The following is a 17,171-nucleotide window of genomic DNA, read 5'->3' as shown; positions in this document are numbered from 1 at the left end:
CATCATCCACTCTTTGTCTCTCTTTCCTTTTTTCATTCTTACTTCAAGATTTAAGTGAGTGTTACTAAGTGATAAATATTCAAGAAACATATCATATGTTATATCTTCATAATTATATGTTTCTAATTTATCTCTTATATTCATAACATATATGTTTATGTATTGAATTTGAAGGAAATCAACAACTCTGCACACGTCTCTTTTCTGAGTTCATGTTTTTAATAATTTTCTTACTTTTCTATTTTTGCAAAAATTATACAAAAATTATATTTGCATCCTTCATGAAACTCTAATAATTTGAGGTTCAAGATTCACGAAAAGGCTTATGATTTGTGTTAGTTATGACCATTTAAAATTAAAGTATTTGTAAAATCTATTCTGTAGAACAGTCAATTTTCAGAGCCTATATCTTCCCCAATTTTTAATCTTTTTCTGCATTTCTTGATTCTAAAAATAAGTTCAGGTTCTTGGTTAACTTTTTCCGTTGATGCCAATACTTTTTATGATTTATGAGACAAGTCGATTTTAAAAAAATAGTGTCAATCTATCTCTAATGTGAAACAGTAGTGAATCTTGATTTTTAAAAATTATTGGGTCAGGTTTCTTTTATTAGTTATTAATTTTATAATTTTGTATAATGTATTGGCATGCTTCTAAAATTTTTGTGTAATTTTTGTACGTATTTTAATGACATTAAAATTTTAAATCTCAAAGTACTATAAATTTGTCCAGATCTGAAAATTTCATATTAGTTTATAATTTCTTGTTTTCAAAATTTAAATTATATTTTAATTTAATTTTAATATTGTATATGATGTGATATGATGTTATGAAGTATTAGAATTGGATTAGAAAATCCTTTACCATTATGTAGTTTTAGCCAAATAGAAGTCTAAATTAATTAGGATATAAGCGTTAGATTTCAATACAAATTGTTATCAGTTTATTTCATATTATAAATATAACTGGTAAGTAGCCCTAAGGTAAGTATCAAAAAAGGCAATAATTACGTGAAGTTTGCGTGAAGCTCAATGCACACATGACAGAGATAAATATATCATACTAGAAGAGAATGTCTTTTTTCCAAGGATAGCTTGCCCCAATAGTAATTACAATTATTTTAAGATAAGTATTCCTAAATTTTCACAATAATATTTTTTATGCAATATGTAGTAATAATAAAATATTATTAGATAAATAATAAAAATTAATTTGTTTGCATTTTTAACCCACTTTTGTATGAAAATTGAATTAAATAAATATTTGATAAATTAAAATTAATTTTTTTTTGTAAAAAAACCAATTTTGGCATGTAAATAAATTAAATTAAGTGCAACAACCACTAGTTCCCAAAGTCAGAATTTCTGTCGTAGATGGAATATTCTGGCGAATTCGAAGATCTCAAAAATTAGGGAATGGTGGTAGAAGTGTTATTATTTGTGTGTGTGTGTGTGTGTGATAAGTGCATAATTTATTAATTTTACTCCCATTACATTTAGTGTTTTTAGTGTATTTTTATGCCTAATTTAGTTGATTAAAGTATAATTATCATTTAAGCATATTTTTAGATAGTTGTGAGAATAATTGTGTTAAATGGAAAAATTTTTAGCATTTGCATTAATTTGACATTTGCTGTGTTTTTCAGGTGTTTCTGAAGTTGTGGGTCTCCGAATCCAATGCTATTTAATTCGATGAAAAGCTAAGATAGAGTGCTACAAATGATAAAAGGGATCAAAGCCCAGATCAGTCTCTAAGGTTGTCAGAATGGGCTATGGATCTATTACAAAAGCCCACGCTTGATGTGTCACGATCAGTCTTGGGATTTATTTTATATCTGGAGTTTCAGATGTCCAAATGAAGCAAGCCTAAGCCCAATTGAACCTTAAGAGCCGCCTCTACAACTTCAATGAAGGGCTGGAAGCGAGATGAGGCCATTTTAATTGTAAAAAATGGCAATGAAGTCTTCATTATGGGCTAGATACTCTATTAGAATCAGTCTTGATTTTTGGGCCATAACTTGGGCTGTAGACCTCGGATTTGGGCAAATGAGTACCCGTTGAAAAGCTAAGAAATAGGGCTACAACTTTTCTGAGGAGGGCAGAGACAAATTCGAAAGGGAAGTGGCTGAAAAATGGCAGTGATTGCAAAGCTGCAAATCTGTCTCTTTTGAATTTTAAAACTTTTTCCAAGTTTGGCTCCTATCTTTGGGATTAGGTTTTCAATTATAAAAACCATCTTTGGGCAGCAGCCAAAACACAGTATTCAGACCTTTGAACACCATAGAAGACCTTCATTCTCTATTCTCTTTTTAGATTTCTTCTTTATTTTTCTTCAATTTTTTGTAAGCCATGAACATGAGTGGCTAAGTTTTTAATCAGTTCAAGGGATTCAAGTTCTTTTGCATGATTTGTGAGACTAGGTTCTTAATTTAAATTTATGTCTTTTTGAATATCTATTGTTTCTTGATTTCATTGTCTTCGATCTATTGAATGATTTGCTAAAAAGGCCTATTAGTTAATTATTTGATGTGATCAATTGCTAGTTCATTTTCATAATCCGTAATTGTTGTGTAAGATTGAATGTGAGTAGCAATTAGGTTTTATTGATTATGATCCAAGTTTTCGATAATAACCTAAGGAACAATAGGGTGAATTAAATAATTTATGCTTCATAAATTATTGTTCAGCTTAACTACTTCCTTTTCTTAAAGCAGTCATTAATTTGATGAGGATTGCTTAATACCAATTCAGTTAATAATTAGAGTCAACAAGAGTGTTGGGCTCGAATTGATGAGTATAGGAAAGTTAGAGGTTTACCTCGCTGTTTGGTAAATCTACGTTAAGTATTCAATAAGAGATAATTATATTTCTTTTGTCTATGATCGAATCAATGCATTGGAATGTGAATTACCTTGTGCTGAAGTTTGTTTAATTTGAGAGTTTCATATTTAATTTTAGTTCTTTAATTTTTTATTCCTTCTGATTTAGTGTTACAAACCCCCCCCCCAACTTTTGTTTCCAACCATCAGTGTGTGTGATGTGTTAAAAATGTATTTAAAAAAGAAAATGTTTTAATGGTTTTTGACCTAAGAAAAGTTTTTTAAGTGTATTTTAGATAGAAGGAACTTCGACAGTCAAAGGATGGACTTTTGACAGCCAAAATCCTTTTTACCATTCAAATCTCTTTTAGACAGAATGGACTTTAGCAGCCAAAACTAAGGCTTCCGATAGCCGAAAGTCCCTTAATAGTCAGGGTATAAAAAGGGAACAAGGTTTGTTTCCTGTTAAAAGAAATTTGTTTCTTCCTTTTCCCTTTTTCTCTTAACTCCTAGAGCTTGGAAAGAGGTCTTTGAGGAGATTTCCTTGTCATTTTCAACGATTTGAAGTGGGTTCTTCCATTTAGAAGCTTGGGGAAAGTAGATTCAAGCTTTAGGTCTTTAGTTCTCTCACTTTCAAGCTCCAAGAAAACAGGTAACTTTTGCTTCTTCTTGATCTAATAGGAAGATCCAAGCATGTTGATGGGGAATTTGGTTTTTATAATTTCAATTTCACGCAAAGTTGTGTTTAATATGAGTTTTGGGAAAGTTTATACATGCTAAGATTGCGGTTTTGTGATTTTATGTTGAAATTTCATGCTTTATTGTTAGTTTAGTTATATTTAAGTGTTATGCGCCTTAAATGGCTAGTTTCCCTCAATGAATTTGAGGAAATCCTTATTTATGTTATGTTAGTTTTGAGGAAAACCTAAGTTTTGTGTTTTTGGATGATGTATGTTGGACTTAAGTGTAATTTCAAGTTGTTTTAGGACCTAGAGACATATTTACATGTTTGGTTTGTGATTTGGAACTTTGGAATGAGTTTTGAGGTTTTTGGGAGAAGGATTCTGCAGGTTTTCAATTTTGGAATTCTGAAAATTCTCAGCTTCAGTTACTAAAAGTTATAGTTTCGGCAACCGAAGCATAAAGTTTCTTGGGAGAATCTGGAAAATTTTCAGGTTCGGCAGCTAAAATCCAAGACTTTAGCAGCTGAAATCCAAGACTTTAGCAGCTGAAATTGGTTCTGCCAGACTTATTCTTCCTTCCTTTCTAAGGTTCCAAAACATGATTTATGGTTCCTAAGGGCCTAGAATAAGATGTTTAATACGTGTATAGAGTTTTAGAGCCTTATATAACTCCTTAGAGTCCAATGTTATAGAATCAAGCTTAAGGAATTCGGAAAGTTAAAGATTCAAAGATAGCTTCTGTTCGAGTTAAGTGGTTGATAGGTTACAAGAGATGAGTAACTCTAACCCTAATAAATATAAAATTCTTTAAATATGATTCATGATCATCCACATGCATCACTTCATTATTTATTAGGTTGTATGTATCTAGAACATGAATATGCTGCATTTTTGCATAATTATTATTGATGCATGATGGAATTTGGATGGCCCACTAGTTCCTCCTATGTTATGTATGTGTTATGTTTATTATGTGATCATGCATGATCTGTGGTGGTAAGACTAGGTAAGGCCTAATAAGCCCCTGGTACACTACTTTTAAGCGAAAGTCCTAAGGAGCCTCTGTATTAGCCGAGCACACTAGATATATTAAGCGAAAGTCCTAAAGAGCCTCTATATGAATCGAGCATATTGGATCTGGGGAATCACTGGTGATAAGTCCATCTAATGTGGAATGTTTATGATGTGAAAACTCATTTGGATGATGCATTGCATATGTATGAAATGAATAATATAATTGTTGTTAGTCAGTTTACTCACTGAGCTTGTGTGAGCTCACCCATTTCCCTTAACCCCAAATGCAAGTGTGTAGGAGTAAAAGAGTCTTTTGGACTTTGAGCAACAGAAGTAGCTATAAAGTGTTTATATGTATGTTGTATGTTTAGTAGACATGTAATATGTAAAGGAATAGTTATTGTGTTGATATTCAAGTTTATAATAGATGTTGTATCTTACGTGTAAATGATGTAATTATGAATAGTTGAAATCTAAGCTAACTCCTTATGTCAAAATGTATGTATGAACTAATTACACTTTAGTGATTTCATGTATGTGAAGGCTAAAATTCTGAGCCAATCTTATGTTAAGTGTGAATGAGAAAACTAAAGTGTAATAGTTTGGAATATGCTCGGATTGTAAGATACAGGAATATGTTTATGTTTAACAGATTTTTAGGCTTGCTATGGATTCCGGCAACTTTAAGTTGACCCGATCTCTAGCACCGGTAAGGTCCTCGATTTAAGTCGTTATATTAAGTATTTAGTAAATTATAAAATAAATTGACATGTTAGAAATAAACTATTTTATGTTGTAATTATTTGGGCATTATATATTTATTAGAATAAAATATACATGTGTATAATTTGATTAGTTTAATTTTCTTTAGATTAATTTAGTAAATTAATAAATTAATTAGTTAAATAGAAACATAGGGTTATTTGTAAATTGAATTTGTTTATTAATTAGATTGTCAATAATTAATTAATTTTAGTCACTTGTTAAATGTCACTTAATTAAATTTAGTAACCCCATAAATAGGAAATATTTGTGTATGAAAATTGTTTATAAACAATAAGCTCCTATTTAAATTATTTGTATGTGTAGGTTTAGAAATTGCAGATTTAGGTAAGAAGCTTGATAAAGAAATAATAAACAAGACTTTTAGAAATATTAGCAGAGGACCGACACTCAAATTAATGAGGTTAGACTAAGTATAAGGGAATTCTAAGACCTTCCCCTCATGTACCCACTATCCTGAACCTAAACATTGGGTTATGGTAACGACAGTTGTGGAACCTTCGTAAAGAGTAAGTTATCATTCGCGATCCTATTAGAAAATTGAGTGCATCAATCAAGTCATTTTAGTTGTCCCTTCGAAAATTAATGCCTCAATTAGATATTTTTGAGAAAAAATAATGGATATGTCCCAATTATTGCTTGAGCGGTTACTCCTGTCTATTTATACTTTTGTGACATAAATCCTTACTACCGTGATATAGCACTTACCAATGAATTCGATTCTATTAAAATTGTATAAATTGCATGTCTAGAAAATATTATTTAAGGAGATGGTACTCAAGTAAGATGAATGTTACTCCACCATACAATTTTTTTTACTAATTTTCTTGCAATACGTGTGTTGCACGTTATTATACTGGTTATAGAAACTCGTAATTTAATTTTTTTTATATAGTTTTCTATTAATTTTTTTAAAATATTATATAATATTATCATAGTATTATAATTTTATATTTAATGATCTAAATTAAAATATTAATTTTAATGTCATTTTAATAAATTATATAAATAAAAATATCTGTCAATTAAAAATTATTTTTTATTTTATCATATTTTTATGAAAGTTATTATATTATTAACATATAATATTAACTTAATTATAAACTTAAATGTAATATAATAAAAAAATATAATAATAAATATTAAAAAAATAAATAGGTGAAAATGTTTAAAAATAAAAATAAAAATAAATTAAAAATAAATATAAATTAGCTCATTGAATTTAACTTATTTAAAATCTATTATTTTGTTTTTTTTTTAAGTTTGATTTGCATATATTATATTTTAATTTTTCATAATTTAAAATAACGTTAACTTGCATGATAAAACTGCATATCTAGATTAATGTGAAATGAATTTTTGTTAGTTTAGTGGATTATCATTACAAAATTTTCATTTCTATTATATTGATATCTTGAAATTTTATATTGTTATACTGTTTAATAAAAAAAATTTAAAACCTATTTAATATATTAATTGTTTAATATATTTAATAAGAATTTTTATTTTTTAAATGATAGATTATATTATATATATGTTATAAATACATTATTGATTAAAATATAAATATAGAAAATATAAATATAGATTTATCATAAATATTATAATTAAAATTATATATATATATATATATGTTTCAGCTGAATTTGTATCTTTAGTCAATGACTGATACATGTTACATGGTGGATACACCCTCTCTACTGAATTGTTGTAATCTAGTTGTTTATCATATTCATAAGTGTCATTAGTTTTAGATTTATATTCTAGCATTCTTAGTTTTAGCTTCTTAGTGATTGCAAATCAAAACACCATTTTATTTTACTTTGCATATTCAGTTTGGTAGATTAGGTGTTGATTTTGTGTGTTTTAAATTTCTTTTGTTTATTTGTGTCTGTAAGATCTGTGTTGTTGTTTACATTTACTCATTTCCTGTGGGACAGAAGTTTGATTACCCTATATACAAGTAGTTTATGTAAAGTATTTTTTATTGGTGTATTAGCACACATCAAATTTTAGCGCCATTACCGGGGAGTGATTGTTATTTGTTTTAAACTTGAATTTAGATCTATTTATAATTAGTTTTTGTGTTTATTTTCAGGTTGCATATCTGATGAAGAACTTGATATAAGGCTTAAACGTATTAGGGAATTCGTGAAGCATTAAGCTGAATCATCCATTCCATTCAGAGATAAAACTTTTATTGAAATAGAACCACAATTAAAAGAAAATCCTTATCATCTTTTTGAGCAAGAATCTTCAGATTCATCGAGTGATTTAGAGTTGGAAATCATGGTTGCAAATGCTAATGAAAATAGTACCATCAGGAAGTTTGCAACTCCTGACATGAACCAAAAACCATTATGCATTGAATATCCTACACTTACGGTATCTTTTGAATTGAAATCTAGCTTAATTCATTTATTTCCTACTTTTCATGGTCTTACAGGTGAGGATCCTCATAAACACCTCAAGGAGTTCCATGTTGTGTGTTCAAGCATGAAACTTACAAGTATTACAAATGAGCAAATTAAGTTGAAAGTATTCCCATTCTCTTTAGGAGATGCAGCTAAAGATATGCTCTACTACCTACCTTCAGGTTCCATAAACACATGGAACGATAGGAAGAGGCTATTCTAGGAAAAGTACTTTTCCAGCTTAAAGGGCAGCAAACATAAGGAAAGAAATTAGTGGCATTAGGCAATATAATGGACAATCATTGCATGAGTATTAGGAGAGATTCAATAGATTGTGTGCAAGTTGCCCACATCATCAAATAAGTGAACAACTACTCATTCAATATTTTTATGAAGGTTTTTTTTCTATTGATAAAGGCATGATAGTTACAGCTAGTGGAGGTAATATGGTAAATAAGATACCTAAGGCAGCAAAGAACTTGATCTCAAACATGGCTGTAAATTCACACAGTTTAGAGTAAGGAATGATCCTCCTATAAGAAGAGTCAATGAGATAAGTACATCTTCGTAGAAAATCAAATAGTAATTTGACTTCTCTTGTTAGCTATTTGTTTACAGGGAATGTGCAATAAGTGAAGACATATGGTATATATCAGCACAAGTGAAGGAGTGAAAGTATGAAAAACACAAGTTTAGATCATTGAATTCAAAAATTTTTCATCTAGGGTCACATGCATCATGCAAGATTCATTTTTATCTATTTGATTTCAATGACAAACAGCATATTAAAAGTCCTTTAATATATTTTTGGATCTACATTTGCTATTTAAGATTTTAGAATTAACAAATTAATTCATTAGAACCCTAGATTAGATCAAGAACAAGTGCACTAACCTTTTTGATGCATTGCAGTGTGTTTGGCACCTTTAGGATGCGCCTAGGACACCAGATGTTGTCCCTCTAGCTTGTCCACACCAAGATCACCAATGACAGCCCCTTGAACAACTTCTAAAGCTTTTCAATCAATTAAAAATTAGGTTTTGCCTTTTGAGAGATTACAGATATAAATAGGACACTAGAAACGATTTCTAGTATTTTTAATTCAAGAGATTGTTGGCTATTCTCTTTGAATTGATGAGAGATGAAGAAGATGAGAGAAAGAGGTAACCAAGGGTGGTGGCACCAAAGAGAGAATGAGTAGATTGTATTTTGTTATTTCATCCTTTCCCTTATATAGCTAGGTCACCACTTAAAACCCTTACCACATGTCACATTCTGATTGGCTCTAGGTTTAATTGACCCAATCACATTGTGCCAAGTGTCAAACCTATATTTAATCTTGACTTTGATCATCTTACATGATTAAAAGACATATGACAAGTTTATGTGTAGTGCCATGTGTCACCATCTCATGGTGCCACATGTCACCCTGTGAAATGACCAAAATATCATTGTGCCTTAATTTTAAGTTCTTAACCCAAAATAATTATTTCTCTTCTTCTAATTAATTTATATCAAATATAAATTAATTAATTAATCTCTACTAATTAATTTCTCATTAATTAAATTCATATTTAAACACTTTAAATATAAATTTAACTTATACTATATATCCAATAACCTAGATAAGCCATGCTAGGGACTTTGCAATCTAATTGCAAACCAAACCTATTTAATTAATCAATTAAACTCTTTAATTAATTAATTAAATCATATTTAATTTGGTGATTACTTGTGTATGTGTGTGACTTACTAGGCTCATCACTAATTAGCAATGAGACATGATATCAACTCTTAATATCATAAGAACTCTTTCTTACCATAAATAATTTCTCTAAATCATTTTATGCACCTCATAGACCATGGTTAACACCTAGCATAGCATGTCATGGCCACCCAATTAGTAATAAGGTTTACCTTAAATGAACCTATAATCATATGTTACCATGCACTAGAATCTCTCTGTTACAAAATTCCAATCGAGCTGAAGTCATGGTTTATGTCAAACCCCATTTGCTATGAATATTATGTTCTCTTTTAATTCCAGTTCTTGATTAAAAAGATTTTCTCATCAGAAACTCTTTTCTGATTAAATCAATCTGTCCTGGCTAGGAACTTGAAACATCAAGAATAATTAAATGAACATAGAATTTTATCCCTATTTACTTAGGGTAACAGATTCCATCTTGATCAACACCTACCTCCATATATAACTAGTAAGAGCCAACACATGCCCATATACCTATACACAGTACAACTATGAAAGTAGTATCAAACTCAAACCACCTATATACAAGATAACTGTGCTATCTTAGGTCTAAAGATTATATGTACTGATATGATTTATGACAATACATTGACAAGAGTAAACTCCATGTGCTTGTCATAAATGTTACTGTCACACCCTACCCCTCCGTAATGTATAACATGATCCCGTAGTATACCTAATGAATTACCAACTTCGTCTACTGATTACCCATTAAATACACTACAAGGGATTTTAAAACTTTTCTTACTTCTTTTTATAGTGGTGAGCACTATTGACAGGTGTTAAAAATTTTCTTTTACTAAAGTGAAACCAAATAATACATTTGAAGAATTAATAATTTTTGTAAAAATTTTGGCAGAGTGCCAGCTGTATTTTGAATAAAACAGTTCTTCGAAAACCTGTAAAAAGCGCTTCAAATATATGATTCCTCAATTCCAAACTCCAATAATTTGTTCAACACAATAAATTTCTCAACATTATCAACTCAGTTCAACAATCAATTTTCTAGTGTTTCCAAAAGCTGAGATAAGATAAATTTATCACAATACTTTTACAAGCCAAAATAATTTACAAATTTAGTTTACAACTTCAATGTACAATTTTAATTTACAACTGCTCAAAACCAAGAACAATATATACATACAGTGAACATACATTACAATACAAAATGCAAAATATGGTATACTCAATATACTCGATGAACTCTCAGTATAGCACTAGCAGCCTAGTCTGCTGCCCTGTCAGTCTATCTACCAGCGACTATCACTGAGTAAAATTTACTCAGTGGTGCACAATAACAATTTAAAATGCGGTATGTAACACTTTTATTGACAATTTACAATCCAAACAATTCACAATTTTTCAAAGCTCATATAACACAAATTTGATCAAACAATTGAATAGCACAGTGTTGCCAATCAATAACACAATTTGATCAAATAACTGAGTAACACAGTTTTGCCAATCAATAACACAATTTAATCAAATAACTGAGTAACACAGTTTTGCCAATCAATAACACAATTTAGGCCATGACATAAATTTTTCCAAACATGCCGTGTTATACACCACGACAAGACATACTCACCCCACTAATCGAAATCAATGAGGGAGGTAGCTAGCTAGATAATGAGTACTCATCCACACTCACCTCAGACTAGCAAGTCAAAGAGGGAGGAATATAATCACACTTACCCCATAAATGGAGGAGGAACATAGTAACATTGCCATGCCAAGTGTGATTCAAAACAATTCCAAATCACAATATTTCATACAAACCTCAAATCACATTTTATCTCAAAATTTCCATTTGCAAAGTAGGCAACACAGTAATTTCCAAATACAATTCCCAAAGTTAAAACAATAAAAAATTATTCATAACTCAATTCTCCAAATAAATTTTCTAGTAAAAGCAGTGAATATAAAAAGTATTATGCACAGACCTCTGATATATGCCTCTTGGCCCTAACTCAGTGTTCCTTATGCTTCTCAATATCATTTTCAACTAAAACACACAATTTAAAGTGTTTCAGTACTCAATGAATTTGTTTCTAATAATAAAACCCAATATTTAAATTTTCTTGGTACTATTTCCTTCAATTTATTTTATTAGTCAACCTATAATGTTGACCCTTGATGCACTCTAAGTGAGTCAATTCTAATATTACCAATATGTCACATTTTATAGCCCTTTAGTGTTGGTATATGTTACCAATTTCATTTCCAAGTGTATTGCATTTTATTGCAATTTACCAGATTTTGGCGTACTATTTTGACCTAGCCAGACGACCTAGTTCCCTCAGTTTTCAGGTTTTAGTCCAAAATACAAACTTATAGGTCTATGTCTTATTGCATGCGGGGTAAAATTTCAGGTCATTCTGAGTTGTGTAGACTAAGATATGGTCAATTTACCAATGCTGGACAGAATGCACTAAAATGGTAGGCTTAGGTCATTTTTAGGTCACTTTTGGTTCGGCCAGTTTTGGTACCTGAACTTGTGCAAGCTATTTGGCTTGGTTCTGGCCATTTCTGGGCTTTGCTGTCTCCATAAGAATTGTAGATCTATACCTAAACTATTTATAGTAAAAATTTCAGGCCATTTGGACCTGTTTTGAGTAAGTTATGGTCAAAACAATAACTGTTGCCCAAATGGTCAATTTTCAGGCTTTCAAGTCACTAATCCGGATTTGGTCATTTTTCAAGTTACTTTCTGGATAGAATTTAGGTAGGCGTTCTTCATGAAAGTTGGCACATTTTGTGCCTAGTTTCACTTTTAATTAGCCTCATACCAATTGGAGTCACACACTTAGGGTTATAGGCCCATTTGCACACTGCCCTTAACATCCTTTTCAAACACTTACCAATTACATATTCAACACTTACCAAATTACTTCCTTCATGCCAATTCTGGTTTGTTCCTTACCATTAACACATTTAACAACACATTTTGGTCATTTTGGACAGCTTGTAACCATTCTCAACATACACATTATAACCCAGAATTTTCCAAGTCCGTTTACACAATTTAACCACATGAATATACCTCATTTACATGTCCTAATCCAAACAATTATTCACATACACATGCTGCCATCATAAGCAACATAATTCAAAAATATTTCATGAACTTAAATACTTCAATCTTCTTCATGAGGCTACCACAAATTTACACATACCCATCGACTTCCATTTTTACTTTTCAAGCTTACAAATCAAACTTTACACATGGAATTCAACTTCAATACAATTAAACATTTAAATCAACATTCAAACAACCATTTACATGCAAGGACAAGCTGTTCATAGTGAGGTTTCATGGCTGCCTAAATGGCTTAACTCAATAATTCATCAACATCAAAAATTCTTCCATAAATCAACTATCCACAACCTCCACTTAAAGTTTAATGAAGCAAGATTGAAAAATACACATTTATCTGTTATGGACTTTCCTCAAAACTCCACCAAAACTTCCCTTTCTTACTCCCAAAATGTTGCCCAAGCTATATATTTTAACTTTAATGAAGAACTCTTGTGCAAACCATGGCTTGAAGATGGACAATCAAAGCTTAGACGTGAGAGCTTCAATGGAGGCTTTTGAGAATTCAATTCGGCTATGGAGAATGGAAGTGAAGAAGATGGGTTTGTTAGTGGGAAATTCTGCCCACTTAGGTGTCCTTAGGTGCTTTATATAGTGCCACTTAATGTCCACTAACTTGATTAAATATTAAGATATTAAACTTTAATTATCCTAATCTTTACCCCTCACTTTTCATAAATTGTATTTGACATTTAATTTCCTTTTTCATGGGATTTTCAAAATTCAATACCACTTATTTTTAATGGACATTTAGGTCAAAAGGCAACTCGGGATGTCAAATAACTACAATGCCCCTATTCGGGTTGCATTCCTGATTTTTCAGTAACACCGAGTTTTGTCGTTTTCTCGATTTCTCGTTTTTCTTTGTACTAATTAATTAATTTTTCTTTGATATTTCTAATGACATTTATACTTCAATAGATGTTCATTTAAGTCTTAAAAATATTTTTCAGGGTTCCTCGCCGTCCAGGACTAATCAACGGTCCACGCCGCAACTTCCCGGTTCGGTCACCCATCGCTATGGTTTTCAGCTCGTTTAACTTGGTTACATTTCATTGCTATTATTTTTCCTTTGTTTTTCTTGTATTTTCTTTTCTTGTATTTCATTATTTTATGTCTCCTCACTAACTTTTAAATGTAGTTCTAGGCATTCTAGCTGTCCGGACCGACACTGGTCAGCGAAACAGTAGAACGCACTACCAAACATAGGGGCGTTACAATTCTCCCCCCCTTAAAATAAATTTCGTCTCGAAATTTTAACCAATAGCCATCTTACAATAGTCATATGTTTGTTTTCTCCTTTCTATATGATCCTATAATCTTCTTTCCTTTGAATTTGTATAAGACTTTTAACAATCTAATACAACATTTAATTTGTCTGTATAACACCAATCTTCTCTTACTATTGTTCTGTCTAATATTTCGGTTCATGTTTCCTTGTTGAATGACCCTTGAGGTCATGTTAGAATTATTTATCTAGTCATTGGTCCTCTGACCATTCTAGTCAATAACCTTACTCACATTCGTAACATTTCTTTGTTATATCTGAACTAACTATTAAAATTTTTACTTCCACAACTCTTTTTATCTATTAATATTCTATAACTTACTTCCTTTTGTACTAAATTATAACTTTTCGATATTCTAACTTTTGAGTTTTAAATCCCTAAGTAGGATTTTCAAACTTATTTCCAACAATAAAATTCGGTCCTAGCATAACTATACCAAAACAGATGCCGTTGGCAACTATTCTCATCTTGGTGTACTATCGAGTAGTACGTAGCTCTACACAATAATCTCAAGTCAGTACTGTAATCTATAGCTTACAGCACAAATATCAAGAACATTGCATAGTTACTACGATACATCCCAATAGATCAAACTTTCCTATATTTTATCCTTTTCAAATTTACTGATATTCGAATCTTATTCTGTTTACAATATCCACTGACAATTACTAACTATAACATCATTGCCCTCATCTAGAGCAATTTTATTACAGTAACTTACTTTTTCATAACTAAATTTTTTTTTTATACGAGGGACAGCAGGAAGGTAAACAATAATGGCACTAACATAAAAGTACGCAGACCGCAAGTCAAACAATACATATATATATCTTAGTTACTAATCGAGAAAGTACCAGCAATAATGTCAAAAGTCTCAGCCTCTTCTCTCTGTCTCATTGCATAGACTCTGACTAGAGCACTGCTTTGCTCTGACTGATTCACTGTGCCTTGGTTGCTTGATTGACTACCTCTACCCCTTCCTCTACCTCTGCTAGGTGGTTGTGAACCTCTGGTGACAGGATTCTGAATTGACCTTTCAGCAGTAGTAGGAGGTGGCCCAACTGTAACGGCCCGGCCCACTAGTGATATTGTCCGCTCTGGACCGAAGCCCTCACGGTTTTAAAACGCGTCACAAGGGGTTACGAACTATCAACTTATAAACCCAGCATCTCTCCCGTGTTTTGCCAATGTGGGATTTGCCTAGGGTGTTACAATTCACCACCCTTATAGGACTCAGCGTCCTCGCTGAGGTTTGCCCCACCATCACTCAAGGTTGCATACGGAGCGGCTCTGATACCACAAATGTAATGACCCGGCCCACTAGTGATATTGTCCGCTCTGGGCCGAAGCCCTCATGGTTTTAAAACGCATCACTAGGGGTTACGAACGACTAACTTATAAACCCAGCATCTCTCCCGTGTTTTGCCGATGTGGGATTTGCCTAGGGTGTTACACCAACTCTATGGGCACTGGTGCAGTCCTTGGCAAAGTGTCATGTGCCTCCACAGTTATAACAGGCTCCTATGGCCTTGTAGCATACCCCACCATGATTTCTACCACAAGTTTCACATTGGCGGGGAGAGTAGAAACTTCTAGTTGTTCGACAACTGGACCTTGGTGGTCTCTGCCCTGATGATCCACCTCGGTTATATCCCTGAGCTCGGGGCTCCTCAAATTCTTTTCTCTTTCCCAAATTACTGCTCAAGCTCTGACCCGTATGTTTCTCCCTCTTCTCTATTTCACACTGCCCTTGTGGGGGTTGGGTTTGTACTTGGGCTTGGTGTAACACCCCGAACCTCCGAGTTATGAATAGTACTATTTTTGGTCCATGATTAGTACTATTCAAAGACACATTGAGGACCAAAAATAAATAGAAAATTTATTGAGATAGACATAATAAAAATTCAAGTAACTCAAAAATATAAGGATCCACCGAGTATATTGAAAAAGAGGGATTATGAACCGATGAGGGGCATTTTGGTCAATTCACCTCAAGAGTTGACTTTTGACCAAAATGTAAATTAAATAAAATAAAAATAAAATATTGAATTATGAAGAAATATTGAAGGAAAAATTAGAGTAAAAGTGAAAAGAAAATAAAAGAGCCAAAAAACTAGAATTTAAATTTCATTTTTGACCTAATTAAAATTTAAGGGACCAATGGGCTTTGGATAACTCATTAAATGAATTAAAAAGGAATAAATAGGTATAAAAGAAGACAAAACCCTCCTTTTCTTTCCATTTAGTTACCACCCACTCTCTCTCCTTCTCTCTTTCTTTCTTTCTTCTTCTTCCTTCTTTCTTTCTTCTTCTTCCTTCTTTCCCCATTGACACCCATTCTCAAAACTCAATTCCTTGCTTTTCCTCTATGGGTTTTGCATCTAATTAGTAGAGAGCATCAAATTAATATTTGATTTAGAGATTAAAAGTAAGGGGAAACAAGAGATTAGAAGAAAATTGAAGATTTGGGGAGTTGAAAGGAAGTCATCAAGAGGTAAGTTCTTTTAATGATCATTTTGTTATACAAACCTTAAATTAAGTTAGATTATGATGAAATTTCATAAGAAAATAAAAGGAAACATGCATGGAACCTAAACTAGGGTTTTGGCCAAATTAGAGAAAAATTAGGGTTTGATATATTTCCATGAAAATGATGATGAAATCAAGCTTAGTTAAAGTATTATGCGTGATTAGAGCAAAAAAATTGCATGAAATGTGTATAAATTTAATTATGGGAGATTAGGTGTAACACCCTAGGCAAATCCCACATCGGCAAAACACGGGAGAGATGCTGGGTTTATAATTTGATAGTTCGTAACCCCTTGTAACGCATTTTAAAACCATGAGGGCTTCGGTCCAGAGCGGACAATATCACTAGTGGGCCGGGCCGTTACATTTGTGGTATCAGAGCCACTCCGCGTGCAACCTTGAACGATGGTGGGGCAAACCTCAGCGAGGACGCTGAGTCCCATAAGGGGGGTGGATTGTAACACCCTAGGCAAATCCCACATCGGCAAAACACGGGAGAGATGCTGGGTTTATAAGTTAGTGGTTCGTAACCCCTAGTGACGCGTTTTAAAACCGTGAGGGCTTCGGCCCAGAGCGGACAATATCACTAGTGGGCCGGGCCATTACATTAGGGTTCATGGAAAAATTGGGTTTTAGTGCTAGAGAGTGAAATTGGTGTGTGTAGTGTTAAATTATGGTCATTTGAGGTTTATTTAGTTTGAATTGACATTGGGTTGATGAATGGAGGTAATAAAATGGTAGGATTAGGGAAAATTGCTGACTTTGGTGTTTGAAAA

Source organism: Hevea brasiliensis, chromosome 16 (assembly GCF_030052815.1).
Source record: "Hevea brasiliensis isolate MT/VB/25A 57/8 chromosome 16, ASM3005281v1, whole genome shotgun sequence".
Taxonomy (NCBI): Eukaryota; Viridiplantae; Streptophyta; class Magnoliopsida; order Malpighiales; family Euphorbiaceae; genus Hevea; species Hevea brasiliensis.
This window is presented reverse-complemented; position numbering follows the sequence as displayed.